Raw genomic sequence first — 24,104 nt, forward strand, 5'->3', positions numbered from 1 at the left:
ACTTTCTTTTTCTTCCTTTTTTTTTTTTGAGTTGGAGTCTTCCTCTTGTTGCCCAGGCTGGAGTGCAATGGTGCAATATCGGCTTACTGCAACCTCTGACTCCTGAGTTCAATGATTCTCCTGCCTCAGCCCCCCAAGTAGCTGAGACTATTGGCACCTGTCACCATACCTGGCTAATTTTTTTTTTGTATTTTTAGTAGAGACGAGGTTTCACCATGTTGGCCAAGCTGGTCTCAAACTCCTGACCGTGTGTGATCTGCCTGCCTCAGCTTTACAAAGTGCTGGAATTACAGGCACAAGTCACTGTGCCCAGCCAGGTGCTACACACTTTCAAACAACCAGATCTCACGAGAATTCTATCATGAGACAGCACTAGGGGTATGGTGCTAAACCCTAAGAAACTGTCCCCACGATCAAATCACCTCCCACCAGGCCCCACTCCAACACTCAGGATCACGATTCAGCGTGAGATTTCTGTGGGGACACAGAGCCAAACGAGATCAGGCAGTATATTTTTTCAAAGTATTTTTGATATCTCAAATTCCTACTGTTTTACTAATGCACATTAGCAAACATAAAGATAAACAAACTCTTTTTGACACACAAGGTTCTCTGTCTTCAGGGCATTGGTGATCTGCCACTTCAGAGAAAGGAGAGAAGAGATCTCACTATGAAGCATATTCAAACTTTGGCAGGATTGAGATTTTAAAAAGCAGGGCATATGAGGAGCTGGGTGTTACACTAAAAGACTAAGAACACTGTATTGGGAAATAGGAAGTCACTGAAAAGTTGCAATCAGATGAGAATAAGGATTAACCTTACATTTCAGAAGCATGACTTTTGTGGCAGTTTGAAGGGAGCATAGGAATGGAAGAAGATGCTTGTCAGTGCTGGAAACAAAGAGATGAATAGATGTTACAATGGCCCAGGCTAGGGATTATTTGGGCCTTAGTTAAAAAAGTGGTAATGTAGATGGAAAGGAGGGGACACAGCCTTGATGGCAGAATAGGTGGATAAAGTAGATAAGAAAAGTTTCCAAGTAGCTGAATACTCTTGGATTCTTCAGTCCCTGGCAGGGCCCTTTATTCCTCACTGCAAGTGTCTCTCTGTCTTGTCTCTCTGACCACACTGAACAGATTCATTCTTTGAACTCGGATTTCTTGAGTGAGTACCTACAATGTGACAGGCCTTGTGTGAGGCAATAAAAGTGAAGATTGTGATTATTCTTTCCAAGGATCATCTTATTGAATACAGTCAAAAGACCACAAATAATCTTGACCCATGAATTTGTGGGTTTTTTTTTTTCAGCTGAAAGCCAGAACCACAGGAAGGTCATTTCTTAAAACCCATAATCAGGCGGATTTCCCCTAGCTGGTTTTGCAACCAGGTGCACATCTCATTTCCGAATCCTGCCTGACTTGAGAACACTGCCTTTGCTGTAAAGCAGAGACATGAGTTGGGAGGAGGGCGGCCAAAACCATTTTGTCTTCACACCCAAATCCCTGGGGATTAGACCCATCATCATATTATGACTTGGAGGCTTCTGACAGGAAAAGCCAAGACATAAATCTCCTCCATTGTAAAACCATGAGAGAATTAAGCCAGCCTATTTTTGAGAACCTCATTCACAAAATCTCTCTGATCTCCAGGAGCTTCACTCAGCATCTTGATGCCTGTGGTTCCCCACCTATAAAACCACGGGTACAGCCTGCTGGCTCTGGGCTCTTCTCCCCAGGGGAGGAGAAAGATGCCTCCACCATCTCCAGTGCTGAGCTCATTAGGAGAGAGTGCTTCTTGGATATGTCTTCTGGTGAAATACGTGTTTCAAAATTTTTACTGTTACAAAGATGAAGATGATGATGTAATTAAACATCACGTCTTTTGTCTAAACAGGCCAAAGGTTAAAAGGAGGTTGGATAGAAAGTGCACAAGGAAAACACAGCAATGATGTTGAGTGTCTCTTCATGAAAAGAGGAGGCTTGGGGTCTGAGTTCCTGGCAGGGTCTTGGGAATCCAAGCTAGGCAAGAATTTAGGATGAGAGAGATGGATCCAGGGGAAACATCATTTGCTTGCTGCCTCTTCTACTTCTTTGAACTGAATGGCCATCTAAGGAGAGATGTCTTGGGGACAAACCAAAATCAGTGCTACCAGACTGTCCTAACCATGGGTCATTTGGGTAGGAATATACAGAGTGAGAGCCTCTACATGCTGACCCCGGGATGCAGACTAGGAGACTGGTTAGGAGTAAGAGAATTTGAAGAGAGAATGGGAAGCTCAGATATATTTTCTGACCTATATTTTCTGAACATGGTGACAAAGCCTTGGATCATGTCTAGTAAAGCAGATACAGAAGTACTGACTTGATTTGCAAAGATACCAGGATTTAATTCTAGATACCCCACCTGGCTGGGTAATCGAGGAACTGGAGATCAAGATTTATCTTCCCATTTTACAGATCAGAAAACTGAGGCTCAAGAAGGTGAAACAAATCACCCAAGTTCACAAGTCTAGTGAATAACAGAGCCAGGATTAAATTGAGGATGTCGTGATTCTAAGTATCATGCCCTTTCCATTATACCAAATGTTTTACAAATGTCTGAAGAGAAAGGAGAATGGTGAGCTTCCAGATTAAAAGACAAATGTGAACCTACTGAACAAACCAGAGTGACAGTAAATGGGAATGGGTTAGAGCCAGGCATGCAGTGAAGATGTAGAGGAGAAATACAGAAAGTCATACAGGTGTAGGAGGTTGGGTAAGGAGCTGGATTCAGAGGCAGGGTCCACCTCAGAGAGAAGTCACAGGACCACCAGGTGGGCTTGCCTGTCAGCCAGGGAATTCAGGTTGTTCTCTGAAAGGTACTTATCACCTTGGCTTCTGAAGGGAAATATACAAGAATGGCTGTGTAACTTGAGGATCTCAGTGCAAAATGAAAATATAGGCTCCTTGTACAAGAAGCAGGAAAAAAAGCATTGTTAAATGTATTAAACTGCCTGGGTATGGTGGCTCACACTTATAATCCCAGCACTTTGGGAGGCCAACGCAGGCTAATTTCTTGAGCCCAGGAGTATGAGACCAGCCTGGGCAACAAGGCAAACCCATCCCTACGAAAAAATACAAAAATTAGCTGGGTGTGGTGGCATGTGCCTGTAATCCCAGATACTCAGGAGGCTGAGGCAGGAGGATCACTGAAGCCTGGGAGGCAGAGGTTGCAGTGAGCCAAGATCGAACCACTGCACTTTAGCCTGGGTGAAAGAGAGAAACTCTATTAAAAAAAAAAATCACACAATGTACTATGAGTCTTTTTTTCTGTCTTTTGTTCCCCATCTCAATCTGTCATGGGATTTTTTATTTGCTATTTAATGTTGTGTTCTTCCAAGCATGGAAATTCCCACCAGGTGAGTACAGACACTCACAGGCACCTCGCTATCCATGCACCCTATGTCTTTTCTCTGTCACAAAGCCTAGTAGGTTATTATTATGCTTCCTAGTGAGCTGTATTGGGACTTCAGGATTTATGGTGGGAGTGGGTGTGAAGGTGTCTCCTGTAACCTTGCTGTGTCTCGGAATGGACTGATTTTTCTCTACTTTCCAATGCTATTGGGAAGCATTGAATATCCCCACATACACAGGCATGTTTGCTAATGCTCTTTCAAAGGTATTAGAGGATTAATGTCACTGGCTGAGAAATCTTAATTGGTCTTAAATAGCATATTTCAGAGTTTGGAGAGGATTTTGTTAATGATTTCATTCTAAAGGTAGAGTTCACTATTACTTAACCTTTGCTGTAAAGGTAATCGCTCAGCCCAAACAATTCTTCTAAGAGGGTGAATTTATGTATACCATTTCCAAAGAGACTACCAATAAAAGAGAGATTTTCTTTATACTGCTATGCCCCATATTTTTTTTCTCAGATGTCATCCTTCTTCCCTCCATGGGAATGTTGTCACAGGAAATCAACTCATTGGGTTTCTCATTTGACATCTGAAATGTTTTTTTTTATCTTTATATTATTTCTCTTGAACAAGAAACACCTTTTTGAAAAGTTCTATTTATGCCATGAAATATAAGTGTAACCTTTTAGTTCCTTTTGGGAAAAAAAAAATACTTCAAGCAGGCATAACTTCAGCAGTATCAGCCTTAAAGACTTGAGAAAGCTGCAGTTCAGAAAGGCGTGCTCTCCAAATCTTCCCTTGCAATAGGGTAATAATAGAAACACTACTCTTAAACTCTCAAAATCTAAATAATATGGTACCCAAATTCTTGACACAAATAAACAAGCAAAGATTTTTTTTATCTCTTGATAAATTCATTTGAAAGTTTGCCATTCAAGCAAACTTCTTGCCCATCTCTCCCCCAAACCCAGCCCCCCAACTCTCTCTTTTCAATTTTTAAAATTTAAGCTAAGATCCACAGCATGGAGGCAAGGTTTTTTTGCTTGTTTGTTTGAGAGAGGAGCTCCTTCTGTCTGGGCTGGACTGGAGTGGCATAATCATGGTCACTGCAGCCTCAACCTCTTGAGATCAAGTGAGCCTCCTGCCTCAGCCTCCCAAGTTGCTAGGACTATAGGTGCATGCCACCATACCTGGATAATTTTTTAAATGTTATGGAGAGAAGGAGTCTCACTATGTTTCCAAGGCTGGTCTCAAATTCCTGAACTCAAGTGATCCTCTCACCTTGGCTTCCCAAATTGCTGGGATTATAGGTGTGAGCCACCATGACTGTTCTGAAATAGCTTTTTGACCAATAATTATTTGAGACTCTTGTGATATCTCAGTCAGGGATATGGTCTCTATAAATTTATTATATACAAATACATTTTGGGTTGTATAAATGTTATGAACTGAATTGTGTCTCCTCAAAATTCATATGTTGAAGTCCTTACCCTAGTACCTCAAAATGTGACTGTATTTGGAGATAAGGCCTTTATAGATATAATTAGGATAAAATAAGGTCATTAGGGTGGGCCTTAATCCCGTATGCCTGTTGTCCTTATAAGAAGAAGTGATTAGGACACAGATACACACACAGGAAGAATATAAAACAATTCTTGCAATCCAAAAAGTTCTTTTATGTCTCTTTGCAGTCAACCCATACTCCCTGTTTATAGGCAAAAACTGACCTGTTTTCTGTTACAAGAGATTAATTTTGCCAGTTCTAAAGTTGCATATGAGTAGCATCATACAATATACACTCCTTTGTGCCAAATTTCTCTTGCTCAACATAATTTTTAAATTTTTTATCTTTTGTAGAGATGGGGTTTCACCATGTTGCCAAGGCTGGTCTTGAACTCCTGGGTTGCCCAGGCTGGTCTTGAACACCTGGGCTCAAGTGATCCACCTGCCTTGGCTTCTGAAAGTGCTGGGATTACAGGTGTGAGCCACTGTGCCTGGCCAGCATAATGTTTTCTGAGAGTAATCCATGTTATGCATATATGGTTTGTTCCTTTTTTATTACTGAATTGCATTCCATTATTTAAATAACCACAATTTGTTTATTCATTTACCTGTTGATGGACATTTAGTTTATTTACAGGTTTCATCTATAAGTAAAGCCGCTATGATCATTAGTGTAAAAGTCTTTGTATGGATATCTGTTTTTACTTCTCTTGAGTATCTAGGAGTAGAATTGCTCCTAGATTATATGGTAAGTGTATTTCTTAATTTGTTAAAAAAGAAAAAAGAAAAAAACCTACCAAACTTTTTTCAAAGTATTTTACTTATCCACGAATTGTTATGTTCTTAAATCACGAACTTACCAGTTTACTTTCATTATAACAATAATGAATGATAGTTGGTCTACATCCTTGCTAACCCTTATATTATGGGTTTTTAAACATTTTACCCATTCAGATGGGTTTATAGTAGTCTCTCACTGTGGTTTGAATTTCAGTGTTCCCTGATGACTAATGATGTTGAACATCTCTTCATGTGCTTACTAACTATCTGTGAATATTCTTTGGATAAATGTCTGGTCAAATATTTTGCTCACTTTTAATTGGGTTACTTATCATTGAGTTATCAATATTCTTTATATATTCTGAATATAAGACTCTTGTCTGATATATGTATCAACTTTTTTTTTCTCAGCTATGTCTTCCCTTTTCCTCTTGCTGATTTTGGATTTTTGGTTGAGCAGAAGGTTTTACTTTTAATAATATCCATATTTATTAATTTTTCCATTCAAAATCATTGTTTTTGCATTCTTTGAAATTTCAAAGTTGAAAACATTTTCTCCTATGTTTTCTTCTAAAAGTTTCATAGTTTCAGTTTTTACATTTAGATCTATGATGATTTTGAAGTTATTTTTTGTGTTTGGTGTGAGGTAAAGGCTCTTTCACCATTGGTTTCTCTTGACATATGTGTGTGGCTATTCAATTGTTTCAGCATCATTAGTCATAAAGACTTTTCCCACTGAAAAGTCCCTTGGCACCTTTGTCAACAATGTAGTCACCATATTTGTGTTGTTTTATTTCTGAATTCTATTGTTACATTGTTCTATATGTCTATCCTTATGTCAGTACCACACTGTCTTGATTACTGTTGCTTTACAGTAATTAAGTAAGACGTCAGGTCCAATTTTGCTCTTTTGTTTCAAAATTGCTTTTGCTATCCTAGCTCTTTTACATTTTCATATGCATTTCAATATCAGCTTATGCATTTCCCAAAAACTTGCTAGGATTTTGATTAGAATTATGTTAAATCTATGATTTAATTTGGGGAGAATGAGCATTTTAATAATAATGAATTATTCAAATGCATAAACACGTGCTTTTTCTCCAATTATTTAAGTCTTTAATTTCTCAGCAATGTGTTTTTGTTTTCATTGTACACATCTTCTATATATTTTGTTAAATTTATCCAGAAGCATTTAATATTTGTTGATACTGTTATAGATATCATCTAAAATCTGTATTGCCCAATATTTTTTGTTAGTATATAGAATTATAGTTGAATTTCATATATTGACATTATTTTATATAGACCTTGTTAAAATCCTCATTAAGTAGTTCTGTTGTAGATTTTTAAGATTTTCTATGCACACAATCATGTTGTCTGTGAATAAAGGCAATTTTGTTTTACTACTTTTTCCCCCAATCTGTGTCCATTTTATTTCTTTTTCTTTTCTTATTTAACAGGCTAAGGCTTCCAGTACAGTGTTGAACAGTAATGGTGAGAACAACCTTGCTTCACTCCTGCTGTGAATGTGAAATAATTTACTATTTCAATATTAATTTTGATGTTAGCCTAATATTTTTTATTTATTCAAATAGGTGTTGTTATTCAAATAGGTGATATTGTTGAATGCTTTTTTAAAACATCTATTGAGATAATAAAATGGCTTCTTTCCTTTAGTTTGCTAATGTGTTGACTAAATTTGATTGATTTTCAAATGTTAAACCAAATCTGAATTTTTTTAGATAAACCCAGCTTCTGTTGGTAATTCCAGACTAGCCTTGTGCTGCCCCAACAGAGGTACCAACAACAGATAAGTGGAGTCTCTTCCTCAGAAGTCTGAGGACCAGCTCTGCAGGGCCTTTCCTCTGAGACCCTGTTGTCTGCAGCTCAGAAGGTCTGAGGATCAACTACGCATTGTCAATTTTCTGAGCAACGAGTTTCTGCTTATTTCACTTCTTTGTTTTCTCTTTCCAGCCCTAGGGCCCATCATGCTTTTATAAAATCATGGCTTCTCATAGATGGAGATACTTTAGAAATTATTTAGGGTAACTTTCCTGCCAATGCATAAATCCTTGCTATAATATCTCTGTTAAATTGTCATCCATTCTTAGCTTGAGACCACTTGAAACAAGAAACCCAGTACATTCTGCTTTCTCAAATAAAAAGAAGTTAAGAAAGTGAATCAGATTAAGAGGAGGTGCTGTTACAGTTAGAGATTTAGTTTTCCTGAGCAGTGCTAAAGATCATTATTTATAGGTGAATTTGTTTCAGTGGTTTGCTTTCTTTTATCTTTTCTTTTCTTTTCTTTTTTTTTTACACTGGGTTCTGCAAACTCCTATGGATATATTCTCAGGATTCCATGAGTTCTGTATGGAAATTAGAAACAATGTTTATTTCTATAGCATTCTTAAGTAAAAGTAATATGACATATTCTAGATGATTTCCATGATCATGGAGTACTTATAACAATACTACCGCATATTTTTAAGTACATATTTTAAATGTTCATGTTCACTCTGTGTTTATGTTGCAGGCTATTTGAGAGAATATTATATGCTAAGAAAAAGAATGTAGAATTTAGTTCACCTGGTTTGGAATTCCAAGTCAGCAATTTACTATACATGTGACTTTGGACAAATTACTTTGTCTTTCTATGCCTCCATTTCCTCATCTGTAAAATAAAGAAATTAAAGTATCTTATTTATAGAACTTGCAAGGATAAAAGTATCTTATTTATAGAACTTGCAAGGATAAAATAAATTAATACATTGAAGCAATTCTTGGCTCATAATAAGTACTATACAAATGTTTGGTAGTGTTATTAAATAGAACTAATTTAATTATAGCCAGCTAGTAACAAAGGTATGCAGACTTAATATGTACTTTAATCATTATGTACCATGTGAAGGCTAAACACTACCATAGCACATCATACAAAGGATTAATAGTACTCGTAGTAGAAAAAAAGTGGTGAGAGAATGCACTAATTACATGGCACATAGTACTGTAAGCATACACTACAAGATAAATGGTGGCCATTTAGTTTCAGCAAAATAACTTAATTTGTCATATTAATGTTAGTGTTGATTTATATTTTACTACTTTTATAGTTTGCTTATATTTAAACAAATTGGTTTTCTATTTATACATCATTGAGAAATAGAAGCATATGGAGTTTATGTTTAGTTTCATGTTGTACTTATTTAAATAACATGCTACCAAAAGCAATTTGTCAACACTGGAAGTTCATGAGATAAATTTTCCTTTAAAATAGGTCCATACATTATTCAAATTTGAGCTATATGATATATATAGCTCATTTCTTTTCCTAATAAAGCACGATCTCTAGTGATAATTCTAAATAAGCAAGACACAAAACAGGCCACTTATACCAAAGGCCAGTATATTAGTCTGCTCTCGCACTGCCATGAAGAAATACCTGAGACTGAGTAATTTATAAAGAGAAAATGTTTAATTGGCTCACAGTTCCACTGGCTGTACAGGAAGTGTGATGCTGGCATCTGCTTGGCTTCTGGGGAGGTCTCAGGAAACTTACAATCATGGTGGAAGGCAAAGGGAAGCCAGCACTTCACATGGCTGGAATAGGAGGAAGAGAGCGAGGGAGGAGTTGCCATACACTTTTAAATAACGAGATCTTACTCATTATTGCAATGATAGCACCAAGGGGCAATGGTGTTAAACCATGAGAAACCACCTGCTGATCCAATCACCCCCACCAGGGCCCATCTCCAGCTTGGGGATTACATTTCAACATGAGATTTGGGTGGAGACATAAATCCAAACCATCAGGGAGGCTCAGCCACCATTTTTAAAATTCAAATTATGAAACTGGGTGAAGGTACATTTTGAAGAGTCTAAGTATCTAGGATAAAAGAAAAGTGAAGAGGGAGATGTAGATGAGGCAATGCAGAACCAACAAATGTTGAAATGCTTTTAAGTGCCAAGCACTACCTTCATAAGAATTCTGCAACTTTCGGATGAGCAAAATGTGGTTCAGGGAAGTTAATAACTCTGCTAAGAAATTAGCAGACCCGGATCCCCCACCATGCTGCCTGGCTCCAAAGCTAATCATTTTGTACATGCCTTTATTTCTGAAAGCCACAGGTGACCTCTGAGATGAAGATCTATGATTGGAACTCCTGCCCAGAAATTCCAGAATGGAAATCTTTTTGGACTAAGAAGACCAGAAAGGTCCTTCTGAGCATTCCTCAGCTTCCAATGCAAAGAGGGAAGAGGCCTGCCAGCTGGATTACTATTATGATTAATTTGATATCAACTCAGCTGGGCCATTGGTTCCCCAGATAGCTGGCTAAACATTATTTGTGGGTGTGTCTGTGAGGTGTTTCCAGAAGAGATTAACATTTGAAGAGGTGAACTGGGTAGATCAGATTACCCTCCCCAATGTGAGTGGCCATCTGTCATTCAATCCACCGAGGGACTGGATAGGATAAAAAGATGGAGGAAGGTTGAATTAACTTTGACTGCTTGAGCAAGGACATCCATCTTCTCCTGCCCTCTATACTCCTGGTTCTCAGGCCTTCACATTCAGTCTGGAATCTACACCATTGGCTCTGTGGCTCTCAGGCCTTTGAACAAAATCATTGGCTGCCCTGGCTTTCCAGCTTGCACACAGCAGATCATAAAACTTCTGTCTCCATTATCACATGAGCCAATACCTTATAATAAATAAATATACAAATCTCTCTCTCTACATAGATAGATATTTATATATCTATATCTATATATATTTCTATATATATGCATATGTAAAATTGGTACTGTGTCTCTGGAGAACCCTGACTAATATAGTTACCTTCTGGCAAAAGCAGCCAGAGAGGGCTGGCTCTCAGTATCTTGACAGCTCCAAATGCAGCTTTAAGCTGGAAGAGCAGTTCTACCAGAAGCTTCCTTCTTTTCTTAACCCAATTATGTTAAGGAAGAACCACTGGCCATTTATTTTCACAAGTGGGTTCATGACCTCAAATAATTATAGATCTAAATATGCCTGGGAAACATAGTCTTTCCCTTCCTCGGTTTACATATCATTTTCTGCTAAAGAAGTAGAGGTGCCCATGTCTTACTGCTGGGAGAATCCTTTTATCCCAGAATACAGAGGATGTTAGAAAGAAAGTACAGTGCCTCCTTCTCCCTCCACCCAAGGTGTCACATTTTTCTTATTCTTCTCTACCAGAAAGCTACATGCTAAACTTTTCATCCTCAAATGTTCACATGGTAAGTTGGAGTCAGGACACTCCCAGGCCCTCACTTTTCAAAAAGTCCAGTTCCCAAATACAGAGTCCACTTTTACAAAATACTTTCTAGTCTCTTTTCCTTTGCTGCTGCAGCATTCCCTAGGGCCTCTCAGAGACACTTGAGAGCCTGGTTCCTCCAAGTCTGGGCTCTTCCAGTCTTCCTCTACTATGCAGGGTAAGGGGCACTAAAATTTCTACCAGTGGCTTCACCCCATTGTTAAGGTTAGATATGGTTTTTCTGGAGAACAGCTAATATAAATATTTTAACAATATTGATAGTTTAGGCAAGTTTCCTTCAGTTTTGCAATTCATTTTAGTTATCATCATGTAAATTTTTAGAACTGTCAAATTTACATAAAACTTAATCAAGTTGTTAAATTTGGAAGGTTTTTATACAGATCAGCTCCTGGCTCTATGGATTCTAAATCTTGTTTCTCCACCACTCCCCACATACTGCTGATGCTGAGTGCTACAGGAAACATTTATGTCACGATATGGCCTCAGGCCCTATGCCTTCATTTTACCACACCATATGAGTCAGTACAGAAGGCAGTAGGGTTATTCCTGGAAGCTATCTCTAGACCAGGATAGTTAACTGTAACTCAGCCGTGTAGGTAAGTGACTGCAAACCACATGAAGATCCACTATCAATCTCAAGTTCATTGTGCCCCCAGTTCAATTTGCTCTTATGGTCCGTGGAAGGCCTAAAGCTGTATCAGTTGCCAGTAATACCTGACATGCAGCAAAGTGTGGGAACAGAAACTTTGGACGGGGACAGAGTGGTCTTGACAGAGTGCAGATGAGTGTAAAATATTGCAAATTAACAAGGCGTATGACTACATAAACACATTCCTAGAGCTCTCCCCAGAGACTTGGAAGGGACTAAAGCAAACGAGCCTGAAGCTTAAGCTCCATTAGTTTCACTCATCTGTCTCTGCCTTGCATTTAGGGTATATAAACTTCTTACCCTACATGGTCCATTTTTTTTGTAAGTGTTCATTGTATCTTTAAAGTTGCCAAAATATTTATTTTATTTTATTTTTTACCAGTTGGCTTTCCTAGATTTCTGAAATAGATCATTAGGAATTTAATTTTCATTAAAATGATTAATCCCTGCTATTTACCCTCATGCTTATTATAGAGAATTGCCTGTGGGAGAAGCAGCCATTTGAAGGGTCTTGTACTTCTGATTTTCAATCTGGGACTTAAATTTGAAATTAAAGTTTGTTACCTCTGACCATGGCATCTTAATATCCATGGTACATCATTTATAGTCAGTTAATAATTCAGGTTCATGCACCTCTGTTTTAACTCCTTAGGAGGATAACTGCCCATTTCTTTGAAGTTCTCCTTATGACCCTCTGAAGTAAATTCCATGTAAAACAAGTACAGTGCTTCTATTTGAGGTCTAGTGATCACAATGGAGTCTCCAAATTTAGTGAAAATCTGGTCAGCTGTTTTCATGCGATGTAATTACAAATAGACCAAAAATGCACTTTCATTTGTACAATTTTATGCCTTGTATCATTCCCTAAAGGATTTGAGGCAGTTTATGATTATACATATTTTTTGTTTCCTTTTACAAATAAAAAAATAGACAATGAAAAGTATAACTCAGAGAAAAACAAAAGTTGATGTAGAATGGCTGAAAGAGAAAGATCATACATAAAAAAATGCAAAAAGGCAGTCATGATCGTTACCAGAAAGGGGTTGTGATCCAGACCCCAAGAGAGGGTTCCTAGATCTCACACAAGAAAGAATTTGAGGTGAATTATAAAGTGAAGGCAAGTTTATCAGGGAAGTAAAAAAAAAAATAAAAGAATGGCTATTTCATGGGCAGAGCAGCCCTCTGGGCTGCTGATTGCCCATTTTTATGGTTATTTATTGACTGTATGCTAAACAAGGGGTGGATTATTCATGTCTCTCCTTTTTAGATCATAGAGGGTAACTCCCTGATGTTGCCATGGCATTTGTAAACTGTTATGGCACTGGTGCGTGTGTAGCAGTGAGGATGACCAGAGGTCACTCTCAATGCCATTTTGCTTTTGGTGGGTTTTAGCCAGCTTCTTAACTGCCACCTGTTTTAACAGCAAGGTCTTAATAACCTGTCTCTTGTGCCAAACTCCTATCTCATCCTGTGACTTAGAAGGCCTAACCATCGGGCGATGAGGGATCCAAGATGGCCAAATAGGAAGAGCTCTGGAGTGCAGTCCCCAGAGAGAACAACACAGAGGGTGAGTGATCACTGCATTTGCAAATGAGCTATTACTGCCCACAGTCCAGGAGACTCCTGGGCTGAAAAGTGTCATGAGTTTCCAGCAGGGCTGTTTCAGCTAGCGCAGCGGGTCTCCGCACAAAATCTCACACAAATCTGGGTGGCTGTTTCATTTGGTGCCTGGAACACCTGGGTGACAGAGTCGCCCATTCAACTGAAAAAAGAGGAGCTTAAATAGGGAGCCAGGTGATCTGGCTTGGTGGGTCCCATCCCCACAAAGACCAGAAATCTGAAATGCTCTGGATTGAGAGTTTTGCAGCAAGCTCAGCTGGATCCAGGATGGTCCAGCTCAGTGTGGGGAAGGGCTTCCGCCATTACCAAGGCAGTCCACAGTTACTGAGGCAGATCGTCATTACCGAGACAGTTCTTACTATACCTCTATAATCAAAACCGCAAGGAAGTTCACACAGCAGCTGGGCAGAGCCCACGGCAGCTCAACAATGCCTCTGCTGGCAGACTGTGACTAGGCTACCTCCTTCCTGGGCAGGGCATCTCTGAAAAAAGGCAGCAACAGGTCAGGAACTTATAGATAAAGCCCGACCTTCCCAGGAGAGAGCACCTGGGAAAAAAAGGCAGTTATGAGTTCTACTGCAGCAGACTTAAATGTACCTGCCCAGCAGCTCTGAATGGAACAATGGAGCTCACAGCTCAGCACTAGAATTCCTGTAAGGCACAGACTGTCTCCTCAAGCAGCTCACTGACCTCCGTATATCCACAAAGACACCCCATAAAAAAGAGCTCATGCTGACATCTGGCAGGTATCCTTCTGGGACAAAGATAACAGAAGAAGAAACTTGCAGAAACCCTTACAATTCTGCAGCCATCACAGGTGATTACCAGGCAAGTAGGGTCTAGAGTGGACCTGCAGCAGTCCTGCAGCAGTGGGGCCTGACTGTTAGACGGAAAACGAAGAAACAGAAAGAAATAACTTCATCATCAACAAAAAGGACATCCACTCAGAGACCCCATCCAAAAGTCACCAACTATAAAGACCACAGGTAGATAAATCCACAAAGATGGGAAGAAACCAGTGCAAAAAGGATTAAAACACCAAAACCAGAACATCTCCCCTCCTACAAGGGATCACAACTCCTTAACAGCAAGGGAACAAGGCTGGATAGAGAATCAGTCTGATGAATTGACAGAAAGGGGCTTCAGAAGGTGGGTAATAACAAACTTCTCTGAGCTAAAAGAACATGTTCTAACCCAATGCCAAGAAACTATGACCTTGAAAAAAGGTTTGATGAAATGCTAATGAAAATAAACAGCTTAGAGAAGACTATAAATGACCTAAAGAAGCTGAAAAACACAACACAAGAACTTTGCAAAGCATACACAAGTTTCAATAGCTGAATCGAACAAGCAGAAGAAAGGATATCAGAGATTGAAGATCAACTCAATGAAATAAAACAAGAAGGCAAGATTAGAGAAAAAAGAGTGAAAAGAAATGAACAAAGCCTCCAAGAAATATGGGATTATGTGAAAAGACCTAATCTATGTTTGATAGGTGTACCTGAATGTGATGGAGAGAATGAATCCAAGCTGGAAAACAGTCTTCAGGACATTATCCAGGATAACCTCCCCAATCTAAAAAGGCAGGCCAATATTCAAGTCAAGGAAATACAGAGAACACCACAAAGATATTCCTCAAGAAGAGCAACCCCAAGGCACATAATCATCAGATTCACCAGGGTTGAAATGAAGGAAAAAATGTTATGGGCAGCCAGAGAGAAAGGTTGGGTTACCCACAAAGGGAAGCCCATCAGACTCACAATGGATCTCTCAGGAGAAACCCTGCAAGCCAGAAGAGAGTGGGGACCAATATTCACATCCTTAAAGAAAAGAACTTTCAACCTAGAATTTCATATCCAACCAAACTAAGCTTCATAAGTGAAGGAGAAATAAAATCCTTTATGAACAAGCAATTACTGAGAGATTTCATCAGCACCAGGCCTGTCTTACAAGAGCTCCTGAAAGAAGCACTAAACATAGAAAGGAACAACCAGTACCAACCACTCCAAAAATGTACCAAATGGTAAAGAGCATCAACAAAATGAAGTAACTGTGTCAACAAATGGGAAAAACATCCAGCTAGCATCAAAATGGCAGGATCAAATTCACACATAACAATATTAACCTTAAATGTAAACGGACTAAATTCCCCAATCAAAAGACACAGACTGGTAAATTGGATAAAAAGTCAAAACCCATCAGTGTGCTGTATCAGGAAACCCATCTCACATGCAAGGACACACATAGGCTCAAAATAAAGAGATAGAGGAAGATTTACACCACGGAGTACTATGCAGCCACAACAAACAATGAGTTTGTGTCCTTTGTAGGGACATGGGTGAATCTGGAAACCATCATTTTCAGTAAACTGACACAAGAACAGAAAATAAAACACCACATGTTCTCACTCATAGGCAGGTATTGAAAAATGAGAACACATGGACACAGGGAGGGGAGCATTACACACTGGGGTCTGTGGCAGGGAATAGGGAAGGGATAGCGGGGGGTAGGGAGGTTGTGGAGGGATAATATGGGGACAAATACCAGATATAGGTGATAGGGGGATGGAGGCAGCAAATCACATTGCCATGTATGTGTCTATGCAACAGTCCTGCATGTTTTGCATATGTACCCCAGAACCTAAAGTGCAATTATATATATATATATATAAAAGAATTCCTAACCATTTGGGAATGCACCTCAGTAGATCTTAGCCTTATTTTACTCAGCTCTTATTCAAGATGGAGGTGCTCTGGTTTAAACACCTCTGATATCTCCCCTCTTCCTTTTATAGGAGAACCCCCTTAATCCTAAGGGTTTCAGAGGGACAAAGTTCTATCTTCTGTAACTTCTTCATGCTGAATAAGGGCAATGATATCCCTACCTAACTATTAGGGTCTCTTGTATTCAGGGTAGAGAGCATCTCAGTCAGAAAACATCAGTATGGTGAGGGCCATTCATAACTAAGTTCCAACAAAAGGTAATATCTGGAAGAGTAATAAGTATTTAACTTAAGAAAACATTTCATAAGTATATTCTGCATTCCTACACAAAATGTGCAACCACAATATATTGTACAACAGTAAAGCAAAATAAGTAAAATTATCCCAAGTGAACAAAATTAGAAGGTCTTCCATGAACTGGGCAACTGTTGGAACCAAGTTGATACAGGGTCACTAGCTTATTCCAATATGAGCCCAGAATTAGAATATTGGTTTAGATTTGTACATCACCCAACCCTCTTGTTACTTCTGCGGAGCAGCCAGAGATTACTGGTTGTTTCACAAAAATAAGCAGGGATAGTCTAAATTGCAGAGAATAACTAAAAAACCACTGAGACTGGAATCTAACAACAGGCGTACCATAGTTTTTGGAACATAATTTTCTCTCTTTAGTCTTCCATTTTTATTAAAGACAAATCATGGTAAGACCAATTTGTTTTATTATACTGGACCTGATTATTTGTATAAAGCACAGTAAGAATAATTATTTGCCACACAGGCTTATTTTAATTGGTTTTGATTGAACTTTGTTCCATAAAGAATCTCAGATAAGACTTTTTTAAAAAGTGAAGCCCAGCCATGGGTTTGCACCCTCAAATAACTATACAAGTTGGGTAAATTCCTCTCCTCTTGGGTAAATTAAAGATAATTTGTGGCTCCTGGGCCCGTTAGAAAGTGACATTCTTTACTTACCAGACCCGGAACACTGCACAGGGATTGTGTAGACAAGGTATGAGTTCTGTCTTCCCAAGGGGCTTTTATTGGCTCTACAAGTCAAGTTTGATTCCTTAAAGGGAAGCACTCCATTCCAGTCAAAGCCTTGGTGCAATAATCACCTTCTCCAATTGTGTCCTGTTACAAATGAAAACAGATTCTTATTGTACTTATGTGAGTAACTATATTTCCATAAGTTAAGAATACTCACAACTAGTTTTGAAATTCTGGAGAAATCAGGTAGAGAGAAATACAAATGCTCCAAATTTTGTTTACAGGAGTATACTTTATTCAATTGCTACAAGCTGTAAATAACTAAAAATAAAAGTTTTCTTGACTCTGAAAAACAAAGGATCAGCAATATTTTAAGCAAAAAGTTAAAAAGATTTTACATAACAATTGTTAACTATTAATAGTATATGCTAAATCATATTAGAATTATAGGAATTTCTTATAATTTTGGAACACATACCAATAACACATTTATACAAATAAAGCCTAGCCAAACACCATTTTATATTTGATAGTGCTCCCTGTATGACTTTTACACCAAATAAGCCAAATGTTATTTTTACGTTAGTATACTATTAATGTTAAACCCTAGGCTTAATAAAACCTCATAGACATATCTACCCAATTTTAATGTTCTTCTTCATAAGCCTTTTATAATTTGTTACAAGTTTTTGTTAAAGAGATCAGTGCTAAAAATCTGTTTTACTTTTATTCCAATTTTCAATTAATGGAATAACTGAATAATACCCCTTTAACTTTAGCCAATATATCCACAGACAGAATTTCTTTTACAATTAATTTTTTACAAACCTTCTACAACTTGCTTAAACCTTCAGCTTTATTTTTTTTAATTTAAAGCTTTAAATTAACCCTTTAACCCTTTCAACTAGGCAAAAAAAAAAAAATCCATATTCCTATGATTTCTTTTACTCTTTTCCTAAAAACACATTTCACTGTCCTTTCACTCCTTGCATATAAAACTTTTTCTTTCCCAAAGATTATTTAAGTCACATGAACTAAAAAGTGTAACAGTTTTTATTTTTCTGACAAAATATGTGATTTAAGCACTTATTATTTTTAAGCCAATCAAAGCTCTTTCATATATAAACAATACAAAGACAGAAGGAGATCTAGTAGTTGTAAGATTTTTCATTTGCCAGTTTCTTAATTGAATTACTGGCTTCCGGATGGAGCCCTAGGAGGAATAGAGCCAGGAAAGCATGCAGTTTCTACAACCCAATAAGGAGGCACAGATGGAAGGCAAAACAGATTCCCCCAATTAGGGGTTCCATTTTTACATCAGACCTTGGATCTCAAAAAGAGAGAATCAGCCCTTCTTCATGGGAGTCTTATCTCTCAGTGAGGGTTGGGGACATCTCCATGTTCCTAAGTAGCCAAGAACATGCTTCTCTGATCCAAACATGTGAAAAGTTGAGAATCCTCCATAACTGCTGTTAGCTGTCCCCCAGAGTATGTTTCCGACCTAGTTATTACACACCAAAGCTCTCTCATAATGCGAAGTAATTTCTGACACCCCCAGAAGTAAAAAAAACATCAGATAACACAATGCAAAATAGAAGAAGGCCTTGGATTTCTGAGGCTTCATGAGGAAAACAGAGATTTTTTTCCCAAAACGGTGTCTATAGAACCTCCTGTTTTTTCCACAGAGTCCCAGACTGTTAGAGCCTGAATATATACTTTTAATTAATCTGACTTTTAACCATAGCACTTTTTAAAAAAGTCCTTTTAAGTTTCTTATTATCCAACTTTAGCCAGGCCAAATAACCAATATTTCTGTGCTCAGAGAAAGAAAAATTCAAGATCGTTCTTGGAGGGGAAGAGAATCATCAAATGGTAAAAGTCAAACAGATATCAAATCAGAAAGGACTCATTCTGTAAGCCAGGAACTGAACTCAGGCTGCCACTGTAAAATGGTGAAGTCTTACCCACTGAGCTACAGCATTGGGAAGTTTCCATTACCCTTCCCAGAAGAAGCCTATGGCAGCTAATTTTGATCTTTCAAAGGCTTTAAACTGCTCAAGATAATTTTTAGGGCTACTGACATGAACCTTCAAGTTCCTGTTTTCCAGACGTTACACAGCGATAGCTCCTTAAATATAGTGAGCATGTTTGGCTTTTGTATGAATTACAAGAGGAGCTCCGTCTCCTAGAAGGATCTTCTCCCTGAAGGATCTTCCACATAAACTTATAAATGTGGTATAACCTCAAGGTCTGTGGAATGGTTGGAGACCTTAGAATGGTCCCTGAATTTTGTGCCCTTCAATAGTGACTGAAATGCCTTTATAAAACTTTACATCAGAAGACCATGATGGCAAGCCTTGGAACCCAGAAGCTGTCTTGGAAAATACTCTCTATCTCAAATTAAGCAGTGAGAGCCTTAACTGAGGCCATTTTAGAAAACAGGATCTCCTCAGGTCCATTTATAGCTGTGAGCCATTCTGCTTCCTAGTTAGGGAACTTCTAGGGACAGGACCACCCCTGTCAGCCAAATACTCATGGTCTTTGGCTCCCCAGGAATGTTTCCTTTTTCCCTTCTTTGGCTCTGCTTTAGCATACACATACTGCTCCAGCATCTCTGTTATCTGTGGCGCCAGGAAGACTGAGTCCTGCGACAGCAGGGGCTGGTAGGATGAGCACTGCAGGCTGCCCCACGATAGCCAGGGCCCATTAACTTCCTATTCCAGCTCATTGTTTTACAAGTGGTCATCGCCACTTCGCTGCCCAGCCAGAAGCAAGTAGCAGCTTTATAGCCTACTTAAAGAAAATGGCTCAGCACTTAGGCATTTTCTGGTGCCCCAGTGTTCAAAGTGAAATTAATTTCCATTACCTCCTATAATAAATCACCTCACCCAACACATGTATGAAATTCCATTCAGTAGACTCAAGTCATTCTGGGGCCACACAGAAGAGCATGCACATTTCAGCTTAGGATAATTTCTCTGCTTGGATAGAGCTGATGGGGCCCTGCAAACAGTTAGGTTCCAAGAGAGCCTATGGGATGGGATGTGATCTCTCTCTCTCTCTCTCTTTCTCTCTCTCTCTCCCCTCTGGGGCCTTTCTTATCACAGTCATAGTTACACAGAAGCTTGCAATAGGGACAGTAGAATCCCCTCTGACGTCAGAATCTGGATCCAGTTGGAAACTCCACCGGTTTTGGGGGGAATGTGTGTGGCTAGTCATTCTGTGTCTCAATCATTTCACAAAAGAAACTGCTGAATGATCATAAGTGCCTAATACAGCGAGAGAGAATGAAGAAAGTAAATAGCAAGGTACGGCGTCACTGAGACAAAGCCACAGAAGTCGGAAGGATGGTGAACGTGACTCACATTCAGCAAATATGCCTGAGGAATTTAAGCCACAGAGGCCCAGAATCTTCCAGCTGGAAGAGATCTTACAGTGTGTTGAGTCCAATCCCCATGGGCTAGAGATGGGAAATGAGAAACACAGAGACATGAGATTATAATACTAATCACTACTGCTTATTAGGCCCCCACTCTGTGCCTTCAAGGTACTAATTTTTAGCATTTGTATTGATTAAGCCACATGGAAATTCTAGGAAATTGTCTTTTTTATGTTTATAAACAGTTTTATATTTACAGAGAAATTTAGAAGATAGCGCAGAAAGTTTCCATATACTCCATAACCAGTTTATCTTATTATTAATAGTTTACAGTGGTGTGGTATGTTTGTTATAATATATGAACCACTATTGTTACATTAACTAAAGTTCGTGCTTCCTTCAGATGATTTCCTTAGCTTTTACCTAATGTCCTTTTTCTAACTCAGGATCCCATCCAGGTTGCCACTACACTTAGTTGTCAGGTTTCCCTAAGTTCTTCTGTGGCAATTCCTCAGACTTGCCTTGTTTTTGATAACCTTGACAGTTTTGAAGAGCTCCAATTAGTATTTTTTTAGGATGCCACTTTATTGGAATTTGTCTGATCTTCTCTATGATTGGACTGGGGTTATAAGTTTTTGGAAGGTGAGGTAGGTATTTTTATCCTCCTTTGCAAATGAGAAAACAAACACCAGGTGAAATAAGGGAAATTAAGTCACATCACCAATATAAGTAATGAATTCAGGTCTGGAACCAAAGTCTATCTTAATCTAGAGAGCAAGTTCTTAATCATCACATTGCTGTCCTGTAACCCTATTAGTTGAGAACCCAAATAGGACTTAAATCTGAAACCCAAACTGGTGTTCCTTCACAGAGATGGATGGATGAAGCAATATGTAAGTAGGTAAGTAGGTAGATAGGTAAGTAGACAGATGGATAGACAGATGATAGACGTTTTATAAATGTCTCATGATGATATGTGTAACAGTCTCACCATAAACAATCAAGCACCATAGACATATATAAAATGATAGTGCCTTGTAAGCACTCTGCATAATTGCTACTCTTAGGTGTAGAGCCCTCCAATTTCTTTCTGTGCTTATACCACACATAATTTTTGTTGCTGTGCATAATTATGCCAACATACTTTTAATGGGAGTGTGTTATACATACTGTTCTGCAAGGTTATTTTTTCTTAATAATATATCACATAATTTTATGAACTATACACTCGAGTTTGACTTCAAACTTTTTGTGTACTCTTAATTAACTGGTTCCTTATAAATAGACATCAGGTCTCTCAATTTATTGCTGGTGCTCTTTTCCTTAATATGGTGGGCCTAAAAATTCAGCAATCACAAATATCATTTGGGGAGTGCATTACAATACTGGCCAGGTGCAGTGGATCATGCCTGTAATCCCATCACTTTGGGAGGCCAAGCCAGGGAGGATCACCTGAGGTCAGGAGTTAGAAACAAGCCTGGCCAACATGGTGAAACCCCGTCTCTACTAAAAATACAAAAAAAAAAAAAAAAAGAAAAGAAAAATAGCCAGGTGTGGTGGCCGGCACCTATAATCCCAGCTACTTGGGAGGCTGAGGCAAGAGAATCACTTGAACCTGGGAGGCAGAGTTTGCAGTAAGCCAAGATCACCCTACTGCACTCCAGCCTGGGTGACACAGCAAGACTCCATCTCAAAAGCAAGCAAGCAAACAACAACAACAAAAACGCAAAACATAATCTTAGGTACCAAGGATTTTGGAATTTGACTGATCTACAAATTCTTATTAAAAAGGTTTGTCAGAATTTAGATTTTATTTTTGAGAACTCATATCTTTTTCTCTAGAGGAGTATAGATGGAAGTGATTTTGAGACCATACTAGTTTGAAAACCAAGTCTAGTCTTCTTCTTTGTATCTTGGCAGTGTAAGTCCTACCTTAGCTTGGATGGAAGTAATCCATTCTGACACACAAATTCAGTGACTCCAACAGACTGGCTTCAACGAAACAAATCTGCATATGTGACTTTGACAAATAAATGCTCAAAACAGACTTGCTTTACTGGCAAAACAGATATTACAGTATATTCTGGGGCCAAATTAGGATGGGTCTTATTTGTACCCTCCAACAATCTGAGGGATAAGCAGACCAGATATCTTGTACCATTTTAAGAATAAAGTGCTTGACTCTTAGAGGGGCTTGTGAAGATCACACTGGCTTGAGTGACCAACTCACAGCAACCAGGCCAGTGCTGCCAAGACTTTCACTTATTGAAGAAGGCATTTTCCCCATGGTGGGAAGTCCATTCACTGGTAGTTTCAACCTTCCATCCTGAAGTATTGTGGCTTAGGTGGAGGGATTTTCTTCTACTCAATTTTAGTATGAAAAACATCCCAGAGAATGATGGCCCACATTGGATATATATCAAAATCTAGACCTACCTCTATAGCCAAAGGGGTGGGAACCACAACTGGTCAGACTAGGGTCATGTGCCTGTCACAAAGTCCCATCAGAATCGCAGGTAGAAGAGAGGAAGATGCAACTCTCTAAAGCAAAGACATGGGGACTGGACACAGTTACCAGAAGAAAACGAAAGAGTGCTGGCCAGACAAAAATAGCCCATGTTCACCACAGGCTCTCTTTATATAACACTTTGCATTTGTAGAACTGTATCATTATGAAGACACTGTTATACATAATTTCCTCAAGATAAAGATCCACTGGTAATTAGCAATACCTGTTAGCTTTAAAACAAAGATGTGTTAAAGTCCTTTAGGAACTTTGCTTTTTAAAGAATATGTCAGGCTGGGCATGGTGGTGCATGCCTGTAATCCCAGAACTTTGGGAGACCAAGGCAGGTGTATCACCTGATGTCAGGAGTTTGAGACCAGTCTGACCAACATGGAGAAACCCTGTCTCTACTAAAAAATGCAAAATTAGGAAGACATGGTGGTGCATGCCTGTAATCCCAGCTACTCAGGAGGCTGAGGCAGGAGAATTCGCTTGAACCCAGGAGGCAGAGGTTGCAGCGAGCTGAGATCATACCATTGCATTCTAGCCTGGGCAACAAGAATAAAACTTTGTCTCAAAACAAAAGCAAAAACCAAAAAATGAATATACTATAATTATAAATATTCCTTGGTCAAATGAACATACCATGCTGATTGTCCACTTGTAGAAATATACTGCAGATCAGTATATTCATATTAAAGGCTCTGAGAAGTCCTGAAGCAAAGAACCCTGTTTAGCTTATTTTTTCCAGCCATTTCCCAAAGTAATTTTACTATGGAATTGTCTTATATTCTCCTTGGCTATAATTATCCATTCATTTGGAACTAGAGTCCTAAAAATCTCATCGAAGGAAATACTATACCATTCATTTCATCAGAACATTCTTTTTTCTTAGAAATTAGTAGTAAACTTCAGCCAAGTTGAAGGATTTCAATTTTTAATAGGCACAGTCTTAATTTGTAGTGTTTTGCTACAGAAAACAGGAGCCCACAACTAGCTTCACTACATCAGAGCATTCCAAGCATATCAGACAGAGTGATTCCTTTCTATAAACAATATTTCTTAACATTTCCTTTATATCCTAAAATGAACATCATAGATAATGTATGCTACCTACCAATAAAATTTCAAAAAATACTTATATAACCTTAATTGTAACAGAAATAAAAATAAAATAATTTAAAATAAATTAATATCTAACTCAATATGTAAACGCTTAGCTCCCACTACAGTAGAATATCTACTGAAGACTGATAAGAAGGTGTGGTACTG

This window comes from Saimiri boliviensis, chromosome 6 (assembly GCF_048565385.1).
Source record: "Saimiri boliviensis isolate mSaiBol1 chromosome 6, mSaiBol1.pri, whole genome shotgun sequence".
In the NCBI taxonomy this organism is placed as follows: Eukaryota; Metazoa; Chordata; class Mammalia; order Primates; family Cebidae; genus Saimiri; species Saimiri boliviensis.